General features: G+C 39.8%; 1 protein-coding gene across 8 annotated transcripts in view; it reads left to right on the top strand.

The window, feature by feature from the left end:
* The window catches only part of LOC134218558 (talin-2), a 192875-nt gene that overhangs the window by 59210 nt on the left and 110256 nt on the right, over positions 1–23409 (top strand). For all 8 annotated transcript variants that reach the window (XM_062697702.1, XM_062697696.1, XM_062697700.1 and 5 more), the window contains one exon: positions 2532–2851. The gene's annotated coding sequence lies outside the window, so the exon portion shown is untranslated. The remainder of the gene's footprint in view (positions 1–2531; positions 2852–23409) is intronic.

Raw genomic sequence — 23409 nt, 5'->3', positions numbered from 1 at the left:
GTCATGGATGCAGCATGTGGTAGAATTTGATCGTTTCTCACTCACCAGTGTCAGAAGAAATATGAAAGCAAGTGCGATTCTGCGGACAAATATATACACATAGATTGAAAAACTTACAGGCTCGAATAAATTTCATTCCAGAGAATTTTAAATGAATTCAAATTCAATTCGTTTAAAACACTTGTGATATTGAGTCGTAATTGATGATTCTTAGAAATGTATATTTATTTATGTATACCTTTCAACACAATTTAAGTGATTAATATCACCACAATATAATACTTACATTAGAACACGATTGTGATTAAATAGTGTTTTAAATCATCTTTTTTTTTTTTTGTCTTTATTTAGGAGACTTTCAGCCCGAGGCTGGCTCGTCTCCGGATTTCAAATCATCTACCTTTTCACAAATATAAGAGAAGTGCAACATTTAAAAACAAATGCAAGTTTGTCCATTTCATAGAAATTAGTAGGTGTACACCATATAGGTTTCGATTTCGAAACAGTCACAAAGCGATGTCGGCACTCAATAAAGAGTTTCTAATATTGACTTATGAATGCGCTGGCAACGTAAAACGTATAATTCCATTGGCTATAAAGATCTCCTACGTTCGATATAAAAATATGCGATCTCAATCTTTGTGTTTGCATTCAATTTACGGTTCTATTTCATTCGAATGTAGTCGGTCTTTGGTGGTCTGAATCAACGATCGAGATGCGTTACCTTTTTTTGGTTTTTTTTGAAGACTATACTATACTATATGAAGAAAAGATTACAAACAAAAAAAAACTAATCGAACGAATTAAAAATCGAATCGGGAATCCCATTCCTCATACACCGTGGACTGTGTTACGCATTTTATGCAAATATCTATTCTTGGGCAAAACTTTGACAAACCAAGTTATCGAGGTTTACAATACAGTGAGGACTGTAAGTCGCCACCACATCTGCTTCAGAAATGTCACATGATCGAAAAACTTCCTCAAAGTATACGGATACAGCAAATCTGATTTTGATAACGATAAACGGTAAAAACAAATCCCCCATTCTTGCCGGGGAAAACAATCGAAAAAAGGCCGCCCAGTCGGTGGCCATGTATACATGAACATAAATATATTTCAGTCGGGTTCTTCGGCACGACGGGAGGGGATCTGTGGCACGGGGCAAAGCTTCTACATCACTTCTTTTGGTCAGCCAGTTGCTAAACCAAAAAAAAACTGAAGAAGCCCCACAGAAAAATCACATTAAAAGCACTGCTGGAAAAATAGATTCCAGTAGTAGACCGATGCAAGACCACGTGAGGTTCAGGCTTGGGGTAGGTAACTCGGGGAAACGGAATGCGGTGTGATGCTGTATAAGTTGGCGCCAGTCCGACGGGCGCCGGCTGGATAGTTGCCACGGCAAGGCATCCGGATTTTGCTTGGAGATGGCTTAGTATTTGACTCCCATCTCGCTGTTCCATCTCGTTGCAGCAGCGCTATGTGGCTGGCCGGTGGAGCCTTGAGATTGGTGGAGAAGCAGGGTATGTGCTTTCCATGTGCTACGTCATTGCTGGATTGCGCTTACTATGTGAAGGATGTTAAAAGGATATGGCAAGAGTTCAATGATGGAAAGTGAGAAGTTATTTTTTCTCGGTGGCGTTAATATGGCAATCACGCGGGAAAACGTTTGTTTGTGATTTGCACACTGATGGTAGTCACGGGTGCTAACTAAAGGGAATTTGAAGAGAATAAGACGGCGTATGTAAGGCTAGGTTGGACTGTACTGAATCAATGAATGTTATTAGAAGTTTCAACTCTGGTGCTTCAATGCCTTTTTTTATAAGTATCAACTTTCATCAACTAAGGATTGTAATCCTCCTGTCCACTATCGTTCATTTGCAGTTAACTAAAAATTTATTTAATTTATTTATTTATTTGACGAGATTTTCAGCCCTAGGCTGGCTCATCTCTAAGCCACAAAAATTTATATCATAACAAATCATGAGCTCTCAGCTTTGATTACTCTAACTTCGATATGTTTTAGAATATGTTTTCATTTGGTAATTTTTCAATTGGAAATTATTATTAAACATGATGGCATATACAAAATTTCGAAATTATTGTATAGTTGGAAAAAAAATGCTATATTATTGTTATCATTGATCTGTATAGTAGAAGGATATTGGTTCGAGTCTCACTAGAACATGTAGATTTTTTTTTGCAATATTAATATTCTTATTATTGAAAACATGACTTGTACATTGGCATGACCAAGTTATTAACTTATAATCGTACTCTTGTCGGGAAGGCCTTCTTCGTGGCATTCAGTTGTAGCGTTCTAGTTGTGGCAATCCAGTTTGATGCCATATTTATAGTTGGGATCTTACATGTACACCTCCAAGGTTAAAACGTGAACAATCAAGCTCTACTCCACTGTCTCTGTCGATATCAATTGTTTCATCCCTTGCCCCAACCTGACAGAATTCCTGCATATAGAGCCATCTAACTGCCGCATTTGTTTGATAAAACTATTTTCTTTCCCGTTACAGAAATTCCTTGATAGTTCGGAAGCCACAGGATCCGGTCATAACAAAAAGCAAACCATCCAACAAGCAATACAACAATTGAAACTAAACAACAACAACAACTTACCAAGCGGTGCTCGTACATTCAAACACACATACATACCCTCAGAACACCGGCCCCGGAGGAGAAAACAACGGAACAAGAAACAACAGTAAAAAGTACCAACTCAAGCAACGAAACTTTGTTCCTCCTCCGCAACAGCTCTGTCGTTGTGGTCGTCGATAGCTTTCTACCCCGTCACTCAGTTGCAGTGCGCAGATAAATTTATTATACTTTTACCAAGGTAAGTGAAATTTTCTTGACATATTATCGAGAGTTCTCCACTCACATGATCCCCAGGGAGTGAGCACTGTTTCCTACTCCTGAAAGCGACTGTGAATTATAACTTGATTCATGAGCTCCTTCACTGTCTTTGGCCATCTTATCGGAAAGACCTTATTGGTGTTTCCTCACATGACTTATCTAACCCCATCAGCCGTTCCGCACTCTTCTATGTATGCTCGGACGTCCTCCCATCGCATAGGTAGTTGAACATAGGAAGCTTTTTTTTTCGCAAACCTCCCGTTTCGTTCCACGGCGCTTTTTGATTCCCAAGCATGGGAAAAGCGTGGCAATCCAACGAACACTGGAATCCTGGAGCGCGGCATTGCGTACAGCCAGGCGCCAGTCGGTCGCGACATACAGCTTCCGATCGTGCCACTCGGGTGGGTGCCTGCTTGCCTGTACTGTCAGGGTTGTATAAATTTGTGCTTTATATACCAATATCGAAGCTCTTATCTCCGGGAGTGGGTGGATTATCGCTTTCGGTAGCCGTTGACTTTGTGGACTGTTGTGGATGTCAAGGAAAGTGAGGTGTTTTTTTTTCGTATAAATAAGTAAATGGATTGTATCTATAATAAGCATAACCTATTCGAGATTTTCATGTCGAGAAGTACAAATGAGGATGTTTGATAGTTTAAGTTTGACCCAAACAGCACAAACCTCACTAGTTTGAAACATGACATAATAAAAAATGTGTTTTGAGTATTTAAAAATTGTATTCAATCAAATTGTATATTTGTTTGATTGGCTTTATTTGCCGTTCTCGTCATGATTTCTTCCCGGAAGGTAATAACAATAACATTCATAATAACACTCAAAATGCAATCCAAAATTTATTTATCTGGATGGTAAGCACAATTTCAAGAGATGTGACGGCCTTATATCGTAGTCCACAAAATGTAACATTTTATAATTTTATAGTTTCTGAATTATTTAATTTACATCACCTACCTGTTCTATGATGGTCGTTATCCGGTGCAAAACCGAGTGTAATCTCATATTCCGGGTCGCTCGTTCTTGGGCCGTCAACCGCCAGTCTTCCTGTACGCCGGCCGCACGTGCATCTTTATCTTTATCGATTGCAGCCAGCTAGTGCGGGGTCTACCCCGGAGCAGACGTCCTCTTTACAGTTTATTTATTGATTTCCTCCTCTTCCAGGTTCTCTGCTAAACATAACTTTCTCTGGTATCTCTTCCGGCATATGCACTGCATGTCCAGCCCACTGCAATCTGCCGTATTTTATCAGCCTGCCGATGTCTGCATTTTTGTACACTTTGTACAGCTCGTGATTCATGCGCTATTTAGGATTTTCCACCCCGCCGCCAAGTATTGAACGCAGTATTTTTCTCTCAAACATTCCGAGAATTCGATAGTCTGCATCTTTTAACGTTCATGCTTCATGGGCGTACAGGGCGACTGGATGAATCAACGATACAGAGCGAGTATTTTTCCATGTCTGTAAGAAACGAGACTTACGATGGCTACGCAAACCTTAGAAATTCATACTTTTAGTCAGCAACAAGTCTTTTCACTTCGCGGCTGACGTCATTATCACATGTGAAGAGTATTCCAAGAATTCATCGACAACGATCTACACCAATGATGTTGATATCATCCGCAAAACCAAGGAGCATTGTTAACGATGGTTCCGTTTCGTTGACATCAGATCTTCGTATTGCACTATGTTGAAAATCGTCCTGCTTCAATCCATCTTGCATCACGAACGAACCGGATGTCTCACCAGATATTCTGAAGCGCGACTTCAATCTATCCAGCGTCGGACGAATCAGTCTAATAAGCTTTGCCAGAAAATCATACTCTAGCATAATATATTCGTTCCGAATATATGATTCGTCCCGAATCAATGATTCCCAACTCAAAACTTTTAGAAGCTCGCCCGGGATTCCGTCCTTCCCAGCGGCTTCACCGAACAACTTTTCTCACTTTGTTTAGTGTTTGTGGCTCCACTGCTTGTCCATCATCCTCAATTCTTATATTGCCTGTGTTCTTTTTGAACGATTGTGCATTCAACAATAATTCAGTGTTCCTCTCACCTAGCCACTAAAGTTCCACCTTCAACCTATCCACTAAGCCACAAAGTGCTCCTTCCACCAAACCACCTGTCATTTATTGAGACTGGCGCCGGGGCGCTGTCGATCGTTTTGAAGAGCTTCCGTGTGTCGTTTCTGACAAAGCTTCCAGCTGAGAGTACTTTTCCGTCATGCTTCCTTTTCTTATGCCGGGGGAGTTTTTTTTTGCCCTTAGTTCGTTATATCTATATTTAGGAGGTCCTTCATTGCTTACTAGGGAAAGCACCTCTCTAGCGTACTGGTTTCGTGGGATCAAACCCCACCGAAGGAAGTGGTTACCCTCCAATACATTTTTCGAACTAATTCGAGTTTCAGATAGTAATTAATTTCCACTTCGGGTGGCTTATACCCGGAATATAGGCAATTAACTTTGATTGTACTTCAATATCGTTTAATATTTTGGCGTGTAGCCGCTATGAGCATGTGGTTCCTGGCCTGGTTTTTCTCATCTGTCGCTTTTTGGCACTCCATATCAAACCAGCCGTTCCGTTGGCTTCCTTGAGTGGTGCCAAGAATCTCTGTGGCTGCTGTATAGAGCGTCCTGTGGACTTGTTGGCACAATGCGTTCACTTCTTTTGTCGAGCTTATTAGCGAATTGCACCGCAACGCCCTCACCCGACAGTCGGGTTAGGGACAAAAGGTCGAAAGCACAAAAGGTCGAAAGACGAAAGGTTGAAATACAAAAGGTGGAAGGGACAAATAGTCGAAAAGGACAAAAGGCTGAAAGGACAAAACGTCGCCTTTTTTATCCCTTTCGACGTTTTGTCTTTTCGAACTTTTGTCTTTCGACCTTTTGTTTTTCGACCTTTTGTCTTTTGACTTTTTGTCATAGATATGAATCTCACATACCACCAGATAGTGGCCAGAGTTGATATTTGGGCCTCGGAAGGTCGTCACATTTATGACATCTGAGAAATACCGTCCACCAAAACATGATCGATTTGTGAACACACGTATCGCCATTTGGGTTTCTCCAAGTGAGCTTCCGAATGTTCTGCTGCAATCTCCATCTTCACCTTCTGTAGCTCTAGAGAAAGAAGGGTAACTTGTGCAGGTTTCAACATGGCTCTAACGATCAAGTATTAAGCTTCCAATCAGTTTCCAATCATTTTCCAATCAGTTTCCGTTAAACATTTCCGTGTCCTTAACCAATTGTTAACCATGTGCTTTACCAACACTTAAGCACATTTTTCACTTCAGAGCAGGCTGGAATATACGTACCGTATTTAACGGGACAGCACCGTTTTCCAGGGGGAAGGGCCGTTTGGCCGAATACCGTTCGGTCGAATGCGTTTGGCCGAATACCACTAGGCCGAATATTTGGCGGAAAGGGTCATTTGACAGAAAGGGTCGTTTGGCAGAAAGGGTTCTTCGGCCGAAAGGGTTATTTGGCCGAAAGGGTCATTTGGCGGAAAGGATCGGCAAAAGGTTTCGGCAAAACGACCCTTCCCCGTTTGTCAGGCCTGGTTGCTGTACCGTCGTAATCTTTAAAATCCTCAATTCTAAAATTTCATCCTCAAAAGCTCTAGAACTTAATTGAAGCAAACTGAACATTTTCGGTAGAAAACCAATTAAAATACAACGAAAGTGGAAGAAACCTGTAAAAAGTAGGAAATTTCGAAAACTTGGTTCTGTTATTTATATAGCCCCAAAAAGTATGTTATTTATGCTGTTATGTATTTTCATTGATTGATTTTTTTTCAGCTTTTCGACATTTAATGACAAAAAGGTGTTGTAAATTTCTTCGGAAAAATTGTTCATGCTAAAGCCCGATTCAAAGTAAATTTGGACGCATTCAAGTGATCATTACCCAAGAAATAAACAACATACACGGTTGATCAAAACGTCACAGCTTTCAAACGATATATAACAAATTATTACATTTCACCGTTTTGAATGAATTGTCGCACTTTGCCACTTATTTACCACATCATTGAAGTTTTTGCTTGACAATCGCCAATATTTTTTGATCGATCTGAACTCTGGGCATTTCGGATGACTAATCTCTTTGGCGACGAAATTAACATTGTTTGCAGCATACCATTCTAGAAAAAACCTTGGAGTAGTGACAGCTGGCTAGATCCGGCCAAAACATAACTCTGCTGTCGAATGAAGAGTAAAATCCGATTTTTGGACACTCTTTAATGTAAACCTCCGATGTCATTGTGAGAGATGTGATGAAAACCTTGGGCTTAAGGCCACAACTTGCCAAAGTCTTGCCAAATCATTAATTTACGAGCAAACTTATCAACAAAATCAAATTTATAACTAGAAGGGACATGCACACTGCCAGTTGCCAGGTTAAATTTTCGTCCGGGGATTTGTTTTGACATATGTTTCGTCTTCTATTAAAATACAGCCAAAAAATTTCGTCAAAACACGTTCGTATAGTAATCGTGCTCATTTTTAGGCCATTAAATTTTGTTTCAGGGAGCGACTCGGATGTTTAGTAGCACCAAAAGACTGATATGATAAGCACCAAAAGAATGATATATCTCTTGAAAGGATGTTATGCACGGTGGAAAAGTTGGAATCGTATTTCTTTGCCAAATCACGTATGGAGACACCTGGGTTGCTTTTCACGTACCTCAACACCATTCTCCTTAGCTATCTGTTCCTAGTGCCACTTTTATGATAGATGCGCTGTGCTCTATCCATACCCAGAGTGTCCTGGTACCGTTTGATTACAAGACACACCGTTGACTTTGGGAACACTTTTTCTATTTTGAGGCAGACCACGAAGGGTTCTCTAAATGTTTGTGCACAATTAATTTTCTTTTCTCAAGTTCCATGATCCGTAATTTCGAGATGCGTCGATCAATGAATCGCCTGCTTTGAGCGTAATTACAGCGGCACACTAGGAGTTAACTTTCTGAAATCAGTATGGCGAAAGGCATCTAAGGTTCGATTTCTCAAAATTAAGCACCTTCATCGAAAAAATATTTGGTAGGCGTAGTAGCGGACACCTTCCTACATAACCGGTACCAAATAGTTTTTCATGAAAAGTTCCTAATTTTGAGAAAACCCGCGTTAGATGTCTTTCGCCATCTAAGCTTCTTATATTAACTTACGCTGGCTATTTGTGCATATACGATAGCGCCTGGATGTGGAAGCGGCGAGTAGAAAATCAGCCACTGCCAATAATTCATTGAAAAACTATTTGGTACCGGTTATGTAGGAAGGTGTACGCTACTACGCCTACCAAATATTTTTTCGATGAAGGTGCTTAATTTTGAGAAATCGAACCTTAGATGCCTTTCGCCATACTGATTTCAGAAAGTTAACTCCTAGTGTGCCGCTGTAATTACGCTCAAAGCAGGCGATTCATTTGTCAATGAAACATCAACAAATGCCTGTCAAATGTTTTTTGTTCCGATCACCAGGGGCGCGGAGGTGTAATAAACAGTGCGTCCAGAGTTATTTTGAATCGAACTTTATTTCATTTCATTTAAATTTTTTTTCTTGTTCTGTTAGCATCAAACTATTAATGGTAATGACAGGTAATGGTAGGCAACCATTTCATGAAAACCAAGACATGCCACACGTCTCATTTTCGCTCATTAGACTGTGCTTTTAACCAACTAAGCTGGACCTATGTCTACAGATTTTAGATATTTTTTCAATTTCAATACATCAAAATGCCTTTAAAGAATTTCTGATTAATTTTAAAAATTATCCAGAGAAAAAAAATGATAGATCAACTGAACAAAATCAAGTTTAAGGCAGTTTCAAATTTCGGGAAAATTTTTCCGTCGGCTTTTGGTCCTCGTGTTTTTAGAGGCTAGTTTACATATCGGAAAGCTTATCTGCGGATTTCATTCCCAATTGTTTTCAAAGGACGGGATTGACGGGATCTTGTCATGGAAAATTGAAATCCCGGCTCAATTTAAAATAGGTACATGGGAACCAATACCAGAAGACAAGATTTCCTAGCTGTAAGGCTACTTTTAATTAAGATACCTCCATTTTGATCATTTTTGATAAAACAAACTGCTAATTGATCAGATTTAACATTTTTTTTCATGCGCCAACTATTTGTATGTAAATAATTCAAATAGGGGAAACCGTCAAATGTTGAACAGCTAATTTTATCGCCTATTGTTGAACTCCCATAAGAAATGCATGTGCGTTCAACAATAGGCGAAGAAATTAGCCGTTCAACATTTGGCAAATTACCCTAACTTTTTTTGTTGCTCTTTACTTTCTAAAATTCTTGTATTCTTATTCACAGATTTTTTCCTACTTATATTCATAAGAAGGGATTAGGCCTGGGAAATCAACAATCCCAGCCTACTGCACTTTTTGCATTTCTAGACCAACATTTGAAAAGGATGAAAAGACATTTTTTTTGTATCTTTATTTACGAGACTTTCAGCCCTAGGCTGACTCGTCAGCAAATTGTATTCTTTCGGATTCCTCGTCTACATGCATAGACATTAGGGTAGTTCACATTTCAAAAATGTTCGAAAATTCCTACTCCCATATGTCTGTAAGCATCATTTTGATAATATGGGAGTCCTGGCAAAATTTCAGGCAATTCGGTGGCCATTTAGGGGTGGCGCGAGGTCAATTTATGTTTATATGGAAATTTGTATGGGAAAAACTTAAAATTTATTCAACTCCTCATACAACTCTTAAATCGTGATGAATTCAAATAAACATCCCCAACCTCCATTTTTGGAGTCTATTTGAGCTTAACCAGTGTGTTGGAGATTAGCCAACCAATTGACGGGTGATTTTCCGAGATATTAATACAGGTGAGGAACGACCGGAACGAGAGGATTTATGTTCTTATCCTAGTATTAATATATTCCTGCAATGATATTACATCTTACAGACTACAATCGTTACAATGTAAATAACGGTTTTACACCGTCCTGAATCAAGTTCAATGTTGTTTTTATCTATTTGCACTTACGTTTAGTCCCGTTTGTCCTACGTTTACGGGAAGGAATCTAGGCTTCGAATCACCGGGGGTCGTATATGCTACTACTCACAAACTAGTGCTGTGTGACTAAATAAATCCGTACTTTGCACGTAGATATAGATATAGAAAGGATTTTAGGTTAAGTATTTAGATACTTTAGGCAAGCACTAGTAAACTTCTGTAGATTAGCACGATTTCTTGCTTTCACTTCTTTATAGAATAAGTATAATTTAGGAGCTAAGGAGCTATGAGTTTAGTTTTAATCTTTCAACGATAAACTGCGTGTTTTGATTCTCGATCGAATACAAAGCTAGCTCTTACAAAGGCATTCAATCATGGGCAATATAATGGATGGGAAGGTGTGTCATAATCACTACTTTGCATCTATGTGTGTTTTGGGTGATAGGGTGCGCATTTACGCTAGGGGCGTATTCAACACAGTGGGTAACTCATTAATTTTGATTTATGTTTCCACTGCTACGTTGAGGCTAATTACACCATTTTAGCCATTTATCTCATATTCACGCTGTCAATAGAACCGCTCAATCCACTCATAGCTAATGTGTTATCCGGAGGTCTCATTTATATAGATTCCAAAAAGAGAGGTTCGGGATGTTTATTTGAATTCATCACGATTTAACAGATGTAGGGAGACTTGAATAATTTTTTAGTTTTTCCCATACAAATTTCCATATAAACATAAATTGACTTCGCGCCACCCCTAAATGGCCACTGAATTGCCTGAAATTTTGCCAGGACTCCTATATTATCAAAATGATGCTAATAGACATATGGGAGTTAGGATTTTCGAACATTTTTTAAATTTGAACTGCCCTAATAGACATAGAACAGGAAAGATTTGTTGGGCTGTTATTTATTTATTCAGACTAAGGCCGAAGTGGCCTGTGCGGTATATAAGAGTCTTCTCCATTCGGCTCGGTCCATGGCTACACGTCGCCAACCACGCAATCTACGGAGGGTCTGCAAGTCATCTTCCACCTGATCGATCCACCTTGCCCGCTGCGCACCTCGCCTTCTTGTGCCCGTCGGATCGTTGTCGAGAACCATTTTCACCGGGTTACTGTCCGACATTCTGGTTACGTGCCCGGCCCATCGCAGTCGTCCGATTTTCGCGGTCTGAACGATGGATGGTTCTCCCAACAGCTGATGCAATTCGTGGTTCATTCGCCTCCTCCACGTACCGTCCGCCATCTGCACCCCACCATAGATGGTACGCAGCACTTTCCTTTCGAAAACTCCAAGTGCGCGTTGGTCCTCCACGAGCATCGTCCAGGTCTCGTGTCCGTAGAGGACTACCGGTCTAATTAGCGTTTTGTAGATTGTCAGTTTGGTACGGCGGCGAACTCTATTCGATCGGAGCGTCTTGCGGAGTCCAAAGTACGTACGATTTCCAGCCACTATGCGTCTCCGAATTTCTCTGCTGGTGTCATTTTCGGCAGTCACCAGTGAGCCCAAGTACACAAATTCTTCTACCACCTCGATTTCGTCACCACCGATGCAAACTCGCGGTGGGTGGCTCACATTGTCTTCTCTTGAACCTCTTCCTATCATGTACTTCGTCTTCGACGTGTTGATGACTAGTCCGATCCGCTTAGCTTCCCTCTTCAGTCTGATGTAGGCTTCCTCCATCTTCTCAAAGTTACGTGCCATAATATCTATGTCGTCGGCGAAACCAAATAGCTGGACGAACTTATTGAAAATTGTACCACTCGTGTTAATCCCTGCTCTTCGTATTACACCTTCCAAAGCGATGTTGAATAGCAAACACGAAAGACCATCACCTTGCCGTAACCCTCTGCGGGTTTCGAAGGGACTCGAGAATGCCCCTGAAACTCGAACTACGCACATCACCCGATCCATCGTCGCTTTGATCAACCGTGTCAGTTTATCCGGAAAACCGTGTTCGTGCATTAGCTGCCATAGCTGATCCCGATCGATTGTATCATATGCGGCTTTGAAGTCGATGAATAGATGATGTGTGGGCACGTTGTATTCGCGGCATTTCTGCAGTACTTGGCGAATGGCAAACACCTGGTCCGTGGTGGAGCGTTCGCCCATAAAACCCGCCTGGTACTGCCCCACGAACTCCCTTGCAGTTGGTGCTAGTCGACGGCATAAAATTTGGGAGAGTACCTTGTAGGCGGCGTTCAGCAATGTGATTGCGCGGTAGTTGCTACAATCCAGCTTATCGCCCTTTTTGTAGATGGGACACACGACACCTTCCATCCACTCCTGCGGCAAAACTTCCTCCTCCCAAATCTTGGTAATGACCCAGTGCAGCGCTCTAGCCAGTGCCTCACCACCGTGTTTAAATAGCTCTCCTGGTAGTTGGTCAACCCCAGGGGCTTTGTTGTTCTTGAGCCGGCCGATCTCCTCCTGGATTTCCTGGAGATCCGGAGCCGGTAGAATTATGTCCTGCGCGCGTTCTCCCAGGTCCATTACCATACCGCCATCTTCGTCTGCCACATCGCCATTCAGGTGTTCTTCGTAGTGCTGCCGCCACCTTTGGATCACCTCACGCTCGTTCGTAAGCAAGTTCCCGTTTATGTCCTTACACATATCGGGCTGTGGCACGTGGCCCTTACGTGAACGGTTTAACTTCTCATAGAACTTTCGTGTGTTATTAGCGCGGTACAGTTGCTCCGTTTCTTCACGATCTCGATCTTCCTGCTGGCGCTTTTTCCTCCGGAAAATCGAGTTTTGTCTGTTCCGCGCCTGTTTATATCGTGCCTCGTTTGCCCTCGTGCGGTGTTGCAGCAATCTCGCCCATGCTGCATTCTTCTCTTCCACTAACTGCTCACATTCGCCGTCATACCAGTCGTTTCTCTGATCCGGGGGCACCGTGCCAAGTGCAGCGGTTGCGGTGCTACCAATGGCGGATCGAATATCTCTCCAGCCATCTTCAAGAGATGCTGCGCCTAGCTGCTCTTCCGTTGGAAGTGCCACTTCCAGCTGCTGCGCGTATTCTTGGGCTAGTCTACCGGCTTGTAGCCGCCCAATGTTAAGCCGCGGCGTCCGACTTCGACGCGTGTTGTACACCGTCGAGAGTTTTGAGCGCAGGCATACTGCAACGAGGTAGTGGTCGGATTCAATATTCGCACTGCGGTAAGTGCGGACGTTCGTGATGTCGGAGAAGAATTTACCGTCGATTAGAACGTGGTCGATTTGGTTTTCCGTTTCTTGGTTAGGTGATCTCCATGTGGCCTTGTGGATATTTTTGCGGGGAAAGAAGGTGCTTCGGACTACCATTCCGCGGGAGGCTGCGAAGTTTATGCATCGTTGGCCGTTGTCATTCGATACGGTGTGCAGACTATCCGGTCCGATGACCGGTCTATACATTTCCTCCCTTCCTACCTGTGCGTTCATGTCACCGATGACGATTTTAACGTCCCGCAGTGGGCATCCATCGTATGTCTGCTCCAGCTGTGCGTAGAACGCTTCTTTCTCGTCGTCGGGTCTCCCTTCGTGTGGGCAGTGCACGTTGATGATGCTATAGTTGAAGAAACGGCCTTTAATCCTCAGCTTGCACATCCTTGCGTTGATTGGCTGCCACCCAATCACGCGTTGGCGCATCTTACCCAGCACTATGAAGCCGGTTCCCAGCTCGTTGGTGGTGCCACAGCTTTGGTAGAAGGTAGCCGCTCGATGCCCGCTTTTCCACACTTTCTGTCCTGTCCAGCAAATCTCCTGCAGCGCCACGACGTCGAAGTTGCGGGGATGTAATTCATCGTAGATCATCCTGTCGCAACCTGCGAAACCTAGCGACTTGCAATTCCATGTTCCAACCTTCCAATCGTGATCGTGTATTCGTCGCCTAGGTCGCATTATCTCTTATATTGTTCGTAATGATTGGTTTTCTAGGCGGCTTATTGGGCCTGCGCAAACCTCCTGTCTCGTCGGAGGGCCGTCGTGTCAGGGCTGTTTAGCGTCCCACCTAACACCAGGACTTGGGCTTGTGCGCTTTGAGCGGCACACGGTCGCTTTGGTGGAGCCTACTTGCGGATACATGCAGCTTTTTATAGAGGTTTAACAGGGCCCACTGTCAAACCCCACCACATCCTAGGCAAGCCCCACAACTCGCAGATGGCCTGGGGAGGGATCGTCAAGCCCTTGGACATAGTCCCTGCTGCCCGTTGGGCTGTTACGCCCTTTTAAATGTTGGTGTAGATATATTTTTTTGACGATTTTCTCTTAAACTTACTTTTTTGTTAAATTCAACACTAAATTCAACATGTCACAAGGTTGTTTGAGTTGTTCTGTTTTTCATGTGCGTTTGTCCCATTTTTTCATCAAAAAGATCTGGTCTTCGGAGGTCTTTGGCAAATTAATTAAAATATATTAATAGATCTATTGTTACCATCGGGTAGCACAAGAATAGAACTTTCATATAAGTGCTTGATATTTTATTGATTGTAACTATCTATACTTGATGATTTTATTCTGACATATATTGTATCAAATGCCGAACACCCATAGTAAAAATTGTCTCAAATTTCGATCACTCTGATTTGAATTCCGAACACAACATTAAATGCACCAAAATACAAAATTTCAAAGTTATCTCAATGTTGGACAATTATGACAATTATGCGATAATAACAAAATGTTCAGACAAATCTCCATGAAACGAGTATTCGGAATATATTCGCGACGAGAATATCGGGCCCTGTCGAAGTAGTTTTTTTCCCTATCAATATATGAATGAAATAGGGAATAGAATTTTCAAATTATAATAAACTAGTTCTCTAAGAGGTTTTCCTAACATACTAGAAATCAGATAAATTTCCTTCCTGTATAGGGGAACTGTTCCGTTTTCCATCTCATTGAACATCGCGAAACAAAAAAAAATACGTCGCCAATTTCGTAGCTTCTATTGGCCAACATGCGTGCTCACTGCTGAAAAAAATCACAAAAATAAGAACCAAATCAAATACCTTTTCATTGTTTTGTTTTTCGTGGAATATCGGAGGTATGAGATGAAGCCCAGGAGCAGTAACCCTACATTTTGATTGACACAATGCTAATCACCAAGAAACCTATCATATAATGTAATCTGCACTATAGTTACTTACCCACTACTGCGTATTATCGGCAGAGAAAGTGTGGGCAGAATCAGAAACTTACCTTCGTCGGAGTTGGAAATTACGCGCATAATAGCCCGGATGATAGCAGATAAAATAACCGGATGAAAGCATCTGCCTCCATTCGATAGGCTTTTTCAAACATGAGCCAAGTTCAAAGTAAGGATTAACTTACATATGCAGCTTTAGAAGGCTAAGCCAACCGAAGCATGCATGGGAGTGAGCTCAAAAATGTAAAATGGTATTTCGGGTAATGGCGGTACGAGCAATTTCTGGAAATCAAGACCCAATGGGAACTAGGAAATAATAGGGAACACATTACACTTTCTACTGAAGACCTCAAAGTCAAATGTTATAGCTATGTGTTAGCTCCGAAAACCGAATTTTCGAAAAAAGCCCCTCATGTTAATCATTCGACTAAGCCTGGTGATGTCATTTATTTGAGTATCAATTCACTCATTCCATGAAGCAGTTTTGTTCAACAGATTAACTTGCAGCGAGAGATTCGGTCCAATTAAGACCATTGTCTATTGTCTATTGTAATTTTTCCGTATTGATTATCGCATCCCGGAATTATGGTCAAAACACTATTTATTTAAATGAAAATAATTGAAATGGTAAGACTTTCCTGCCTGAAGAGCTATTTGCTGGGCGTTAATCATTCATGTACGCGAAAGATACCATTCCTCAGTGTTGACAAAATCATACTTATATCTAGATCAACGACCTCCTAGACACATTCCTGTTTCGATTTTTTTTACAAAAATAACAAGATCAGCAACATCAAATTCTTTTTATAGAAATCCATGCAAATAAACAAATTCCTTGAATTTCACGATTCGCGAAGCCATTCACCTTAAACCGTTCAGACTGCATTCGAAAGCCTTGGGTGGGTGGGCGTCCAGTGTCTATATATGTGGTCAGTTGTCATCTGTTCACTTTGCCTACGGGCGGAGGACGTACGCTGCTGAAGGAAGTCGAAAAAGAAATCTCCTTGTGAAGTGAAAAGGAGACAGCATTGACAACTGTAGGTACAAAAAATGAACCGATCATGAAGTGGTGTGTCTCTTTTGATATCCTGTTTTCCTATGGAAAAGTGCTCCACTCGTAAGGGAGGAGGGCGACTCTATATTGGGACGAATCTACTTCTACAACACTAGCTCAAGGGTGAAACAAAAATGCATTATCATATTTTGACAATAGTGCTGACACGAAGCGTGGCGATGACAAAATTGGTAGTGGTGTTATGAAAAAAACACAAAGAATATTATCATTAATGGTTGTGTTTTGGAAAACGGCGAAGAAGTCATCGCATCATGCGTTTAATACAGCTTAATGCCACTAACAGTGCCGTAGTGAGGGTAACTATATGGGGTTTACCCAAGAATGCATAAGTTTCTTAGTTGATACACTAATTACCAAAATAGGTGATACACTAATTATGAAAAAAAAAAACTATCGTTAATTTTTTCCAACCTTCATGTCCATACCTACCTTGTAGGTAAATGTTTTTGTTTTGGGCAAAGAAAGGTGTTTTTCGTTACGCAGATCAGGTTCCATCTTGGAAATTGATGTTTCTTACGCATCCGATATCTGGGGTCTCTAGTAAGCCTTGCGAGCAAAGGCTCGACGCAAAAAAGGCGAGTTGTATAATCTGTCCGGTCTAGGACGTTTACGGATGGGAAACATTCTCGGTTCCCTGGGCATAGTGTATCCATTGTTCAAGCCAGATAAGATACATACTTATGAAATGGCGAGCATGGAAAAGCTTTCAATTAATAACTTTGAAAATTCCAATAGGCACTAAGTTGAAAAGCAGGCCAAGTTCTAATTGGAATATTGAGACATTGAAGAAAAAGAAGATGCAACCGATGTGTTTCAATGTTGCTAAATTAATCCCTGCAAATCCTGTTTCCATCTTAGCTTGAGAGAGTTAAAAAGGAGATTCTTGATAAATGTCTTTTGAAGTAGGAGATGAGAGAGTATTAGAGATGTCGTAAAATGCCGATTAATCGATTAGTAACTATTGAATCTTTTCTCGATTATTGAATCGATGATCGTTCGGTAATAATCGATTCAAAATTAATCGATTATCACAACGCTGAATCGATTCATCGATTAGTTTACCCAATTTTTGTATTACCTTACCTCATTAAACTGTATTCCCATAATCCTCTTTAAAGAAAATCAATACTCTAATAAAAATGTTTACAATTTTCTACTCGTTTCAGGTAAGCCTATCACTGGTTCCAATTTACTGTCTGAAGTTGAAGTAAGTATTAAATGTATCACTTGCAATAAAAATAGTATGAAAATGCTATTGACCGATGGAACAGTACGAGCCCATCACTTACATCAGCTACTGCACAGTTTTGTGTTTTACTTGACAACAAGCACAACCAGAGCATTACCTCTTGCTTATGATATGTCGTCAGTTAAAGGAAAATGCCTCTATTCGTACAGTGGGGTTGAGCAAATTAGTTTTCTTATGGAGTCTGAACAAAACAAATCTGTTATTTTATTAATTATGTATTCATTCATTGTTCAATTAAATAACATTTCTAAAATACATTCTAGTTTAAAAAAAAGTATATGTGGTAACTTGACTGGCTACATCCTTAGTTGATTGCTGTTTCGAATAAAATGCCCATTCAACGAATCCAAATGATGAGCATCATAATTCTAAATGCCCACTGTGCCACTGCTATGTCTGTGTGAGTGACTAATGGGATTTTCCTCCCCCGTTCGTTAGTGCTGCCAGACTTTTGCGTACTTCACCACCCCCCTGATAGTTGATGAACCGTACGCTGCGCGCTGGATGGTGGTGAGTGCTTTCACCCCGAGCTATGTATACGAACCGCTAGGGGTGATTAGGTGGATGATAAATCGGCACTGTGTCATGATGTCTATGTGTGTATATGTAAGCGTTTGTCTTGTGTAATTTCATGTACACATTGTTTCGCATCCTGTGCCAGCGGAGTGGTTGAAGATTCGGTGCCGATACAGAGATTCGCCGAGAGAGAGAGACTCGAACTCGCGAGGAAAACTTCTGTTCATGGCTTTTCTCGAGCTTGGTTTATGGTTTACAAGGGGATCTATATGTTGCTGATTGAGTGTTGGTGTTGGCTATGATTTGCTTGGCAGGATAAACGGGTTGATTTGTCGAATACTTAGATAAGTGTTTCACAATTCACAATTCCACTTTGTTCAGAGGAATATATTTTAGTAACATATTTTTGCCAAATACAAACTACGCTATTTTTTTAAAATTGTTTCATAATTATTTGAATTTTGAAAAGTTTTCAGTTCTTCTATCCCATGAGGCTAAGGAAGACCGCTTCGACAGCATTATTGTTAAGAATGCGTTCTTGTTCTACACTGATTAAACTGACAATATAGTTGGCAACAATTGCTTACCGGAGATAATTTCTCTTAGATTTTATAAAATTACGAAAAAACTAGACCGCATTGTAACTGAATAATTTGACTTTTAGTACTTGACCTAGTACCTAGTTTTGAGTTTGAGTCATCAATTATAGTACGCTGGGACAATCACACAAGCGAAGGTCCAAATTATTTAAGGGTACATAGAGAGATATTGGTTGTTGAAATCATAACGCATATCCATATTGTCAGCGAAAAACAAATAATTGAATCATTTGTTTGAGAAACTGCATTTTACACAATTCCGAAAAACAACCAAAAAATGTTTTTGAACAAATTGGCACCGAATATTTCGATTTCTTAGATACATATCAATAGTTTTAAGTAAAATACAATATCCAGCGGTACTTACGTAGTTCGAAAACTGCAATTAGTACCTCATCATTCCTCTTCAAAATGCGTGTAAGTATATATGTAATAGTTTTTCAAACAAACGAAATTAAATTAATATATTTGCGCCAAAAAATAAACCGTATTTTTTACCAGCATACGTGTATTTTGACGAGGAATCAGGATATATAAAAATCTTATTTTGGCCAAAATGTTATATATGCAGTAAGGTGGGTTAAAAAAAAAAATTCAAATTTTTTGATGGGCCGCCCTCTATTTGATGCCATGATGCTCTGGACAAAATTTCAGCCAAATCGGTCAACGTTTGGGCGGTGCTAAACTCGTTGGAAGTTTATATGGTAAAATGTATGCAAAAACATCCAAAAACAGTGATTTGCAGTTGGACGACATAATTTACGATGAAGAACTATGATACTCATTAAGTTCTTGAAGAATCAAATACAGAATAATATGCTGAAAACCGCGAGAAGATTAGAATTTATAAGGCAGCATTTTATTAGATATTAGCATTTTACTGGAGGGTTGTAGGGGTGAATTTATTTGTTTTCAAAGGTAAAAGAAACGAAATTTGCCCAAACAGATTTGGCTGAAATTTTATCCAGAGCATCAGGGCATCAAAGAGACTCGAATAAGAGGGCGGCCCATCAGAAAAATTGAAGTTTTTTCCATACAAACTTGAGCCACCCCAATATGCAGTTTTTCAAACAGTGAGACTGATTGAAACAGTTGTTACTTACTTCCACAAAATCGTTACCGTTATGTCATCCTCCATGATTTGTTTTGTAGAACTTTCATTGTATTAAAATATTTTTCTGTAAGGCACAAGTTCGAAATGCAGCTGGATCTGCAAATCAATCGGATGTATGTTACTTGATGGATATTAAATGTAACACAAGTGTCTTTGTTGTTTACTTGAAACAAACTGCAAATGCACAAACGTAAGAAAGGAATCGAGGGAATTCATTTTATGTTAGGGACCAGATTTTTTTTTCACACATCTGTGTAAAACAATTATATGGAAATGCTAATATCATCTTCCAAACTTGGACGTACATGTTCATGATAGCATTAGAGGCGAAAGTATAGAATTGATAGTTCCGTTAGGATACGGCAGGCATGAAGAATGTTTTTATAGAAGTCGATTTGAAAGCGAGCGGAGGGCAATATTTGTGATGGCACATATCGCACGACCTTCCTTCTGCCAAATATTGCCCTCCGCTCGCTTTCAAATCGACTTCTATAAAAACATTCTTCATGCCTGCCGTATCCTAACGGAACTATCAATTCTATACTTTCGCCTCTAATGCTATCATGAACATGTACGTCCAAGTTTGGAAGATGATATTAGCATTTCCATATAATTGTAAATCGTTTAACTTCACGTAGAAGTAACACACACGAAATCATTAATTTGTGTAAAACAAGTTGAAATGCATCATCAGAACCGGTGTCCCCCGCAATTGGGGCTTATTAAAAAAAAAAATCATGGGTTGTAGTCCCCCCAATTAGTTAATATCGTTACAGTTACCAAAAAACGTTTCTCACGGTATGCTACCTAGGGTAAGGGAGGTATTTTGGACCACTTTAGGAGATGGCCGAACAATTCTCGCTAAACTTTTCAAAAGGTCCTAAGTAACATTTTTTTCATGAATTAATTTGAGTACTGCAATCAAAAGCTTTAATATTGGTCTGTTGATTGCGCTATTCAAATTAGTTCATGAAAAAAATGTTACTTAGGACCTTTTGAAAAGTTAAGCGAGAATTTTTCGATTAAAAGTTAGATTTTGTAATAATGCTTGATCAATTGCCTAAGCAACTAAAAAGTGATGAATGCTAGGTAGGATTTGTAGGTAAACATGTTGTAAATCCCACCGAAAAAGCCAAACTTTCATAAATTCTGAAGAAATGTTAGATTTAATTTTGGACCACCCAATGAACATATTTTGGATCACTCGAATAATTTTGTATTGCTAGCATAATTATGTTACTATTAGATTAAATGAGTGATCTCCAGCATTTTCGGCGTTTTCATCCTTAGAGTCCTTGTTAATTAAAATTGTTAATTGTTAATAAAACAATACATTTTTATAAGCACTCAAAAGCTTAGAACAATAACTACCAGCTAAGGGTATTGAAACTTATATCAATGTCAGTACCACTCGGTATGGCATCATCAAAGCAAAACAAACGTGTGGCCCATGTCCGTGATCCATGCACGTGGTCACTCCTATGCTGCCATATTTGTTATGTAGTTCTCCAGAGCTGTTCCATTTGCGACATTGATATTAGTAGGTTGCCCGGTTCTTCCTTACTCGCCGGAGACGAGCAAGCCTATGGCTGAAAGTCTCCTTAATAAAGATACTAAAAAAATCTTTCTCACTCTTTGCACATTATTTTATCAAACGAAACATAATCGTTGAACACGGAACTCTGTTGCATTGGCAAGCAGCACGGACGGAGAGCTCTAGCAAAGATTGGTTGATAACTACATATCTTAACAATTTTCGTATGGAAATAATGAAAACAGTTACATGTTGGTTTAATATACATTTTACTAGGGCTTACATCAATGAACGGTAATTCATGTATGCAATATGAACAGTAATTTATGAATGGTTTCATACTAGAGAAACAAATGGTTGTTAAAAACAAAAGTTCAAGAGATCTAGAACTTAAAAAGCAGATATGTCGAAAATATGTTCGGTTCAATGCAAAGTGAACCTATTTTAGACATGCCTCAGAATACTGTTTTTACACTTTCAATGTTTTACTCGAGATATGAAGCTGCTTCAATTAGGTCCTAATAAGCCAACATCATCATTCACATGTTTTAAATCTATGTACAAATAAACTTACAGCTTTTGAAAGTTGACTTCAATTTAACAATGTCTTCTTGGTTTTGGTCTGATCCAGCCGGAATGGGTAAATGCGTAAAAATATTCTTGAAAATTGCTATATTTGTTAAGAAACAAATGTTGGAGATACCTTATGCATAGTTTCTCTTTGCAATAAAATTTAAATGCTGCATGTTTTATTTAGTTTGGTTTGATATAAATGCAAAATTCAGCTAGGTGGTCCAAAATATGAACACGGTTCAAAATACAGCCGTTACTATCAAGAGTGTATACAGACATGATAAGTGAGAAATTTGCTCATTCTCCTTTGGATTCTAACCCTGCCCAACGCAGTAGACATTATTTCTATTCAAGTTTGCATTGTATCTGTGTGTCTATGGGGAAACATTATTTTTCAAAAATTAGTATCTCTGAAACACCAACCACGTGAAAGTAGATGTTCTCCTCTTTCACATAGTGGGTAAACTTTCGTGTAGTGAGTGTTTTAGAGATACTGATTTTTTGAAAATAAGCCTCTTCGGGCAAACACACCGTGAGTATTTTGTAGATTACGTACTGGTAGCTGTCATTTATATTCGACAATTTAGTTCCGCCAATAGAATGCTGGTCCGTATAAGCTTAATTTTGTCGTTTGATTGGTGTGGGAATGAACATTTTTCTTTTTCGAGTTCATTTCAAATTAATTTCGGTTCTTCTCAAATGTCAAATTTTGTGCACTGCGTCATTGATTGTCAATTGCTATTTGAGATTTGATGGTTTTTACCTGAAGTTATAATCATCTTCTAGCCTTAGGCTGTATAATATTCGAATAAAAGCAGCAGTTATAGCACTAATAATTAAGCGTAATGTCGCTATAAATGAATTAACGAAGCTTTTCGCAACTTATGTATCCTTGATGGTTGCACAATGTTTAAATAAACCTTATATTGCTTCTTTTAACTATCGGTATGGAACGTCAAAACCGCAATGTTTACATTTGATTTTTGTTGCCGGAGCTTCGTATGAGCAAATGTTATGACGATTTCTGTCGTCCCGGATAAACAATACAATAGAGATGCAATAATCTTAATCTTCTTCTTATATACATAAAAATGAATTTCTGTCTGTCTGAACCTTATAGACTCCGAAACTACTGAACCGATCGGCGTGCAAATTTGTATGCAGAGGTTTTTGGGGCCGGGGAAGGTTCTTAAGGCGGTTCGAGACCCCTCCCTCCTTTGGAAAGGGGGGCTCCCATACAAATGAAACTGAAATTTCTGCATAACTCGAGAACCAAGCCGAGATTAAATGAATTTTAGGCAAAAAGAAGTTCGTTGGGTCTGCTAGTTGTACCATCAAAATCATCAGTTCAAGATTAGTAGTCGTGAGAAATTTGACTACCAACATACAAGGCAGACCAAAATATTCCCTTTTTTGTTAACATTCGATTACAGTAAACATTGCTTGAATTCGAAAGATTGAATTCAGTCCGAGTTGAACGCAGGATTACTCGATGCGGTTAGACTATGGCATAAACTAACGAAATGTGTCTGAAAATTAACAGTTTTGCTATGTTATGTACTTTTTCATTATTGTTTATGTTTACATCTTCCCGAGCAGACGGAAATAGCTCAGTAATATCAAATGTTGATTAGATATGGACATGATTCATATAAGAGATAAACGATCAGACAACAATATCAATATTTTGCACTAAATATCATGCGGAGATCAAGTTGACTATTGTAAGTTTGTTCTTGTCCACAGCATAT

This window comes from Armigeres subalbatus, chromosome 2, assembly GCF_024139115.2.
Source record: "Armigeres subalbatus isolate Guangzhou_Male chromosome 2, GZ_Asu_2, whole genome shotgun sequence".
Classification (NCBI taxonomy): Eukaryota; Metazoa; Arthropoda; class Insecta; order Diptera; family Culicidae; genus Armigeres; species Armigeres subalbatus.
This window is presented reverse-complemented; position numbering and strand designations above follow the sequence as displayed.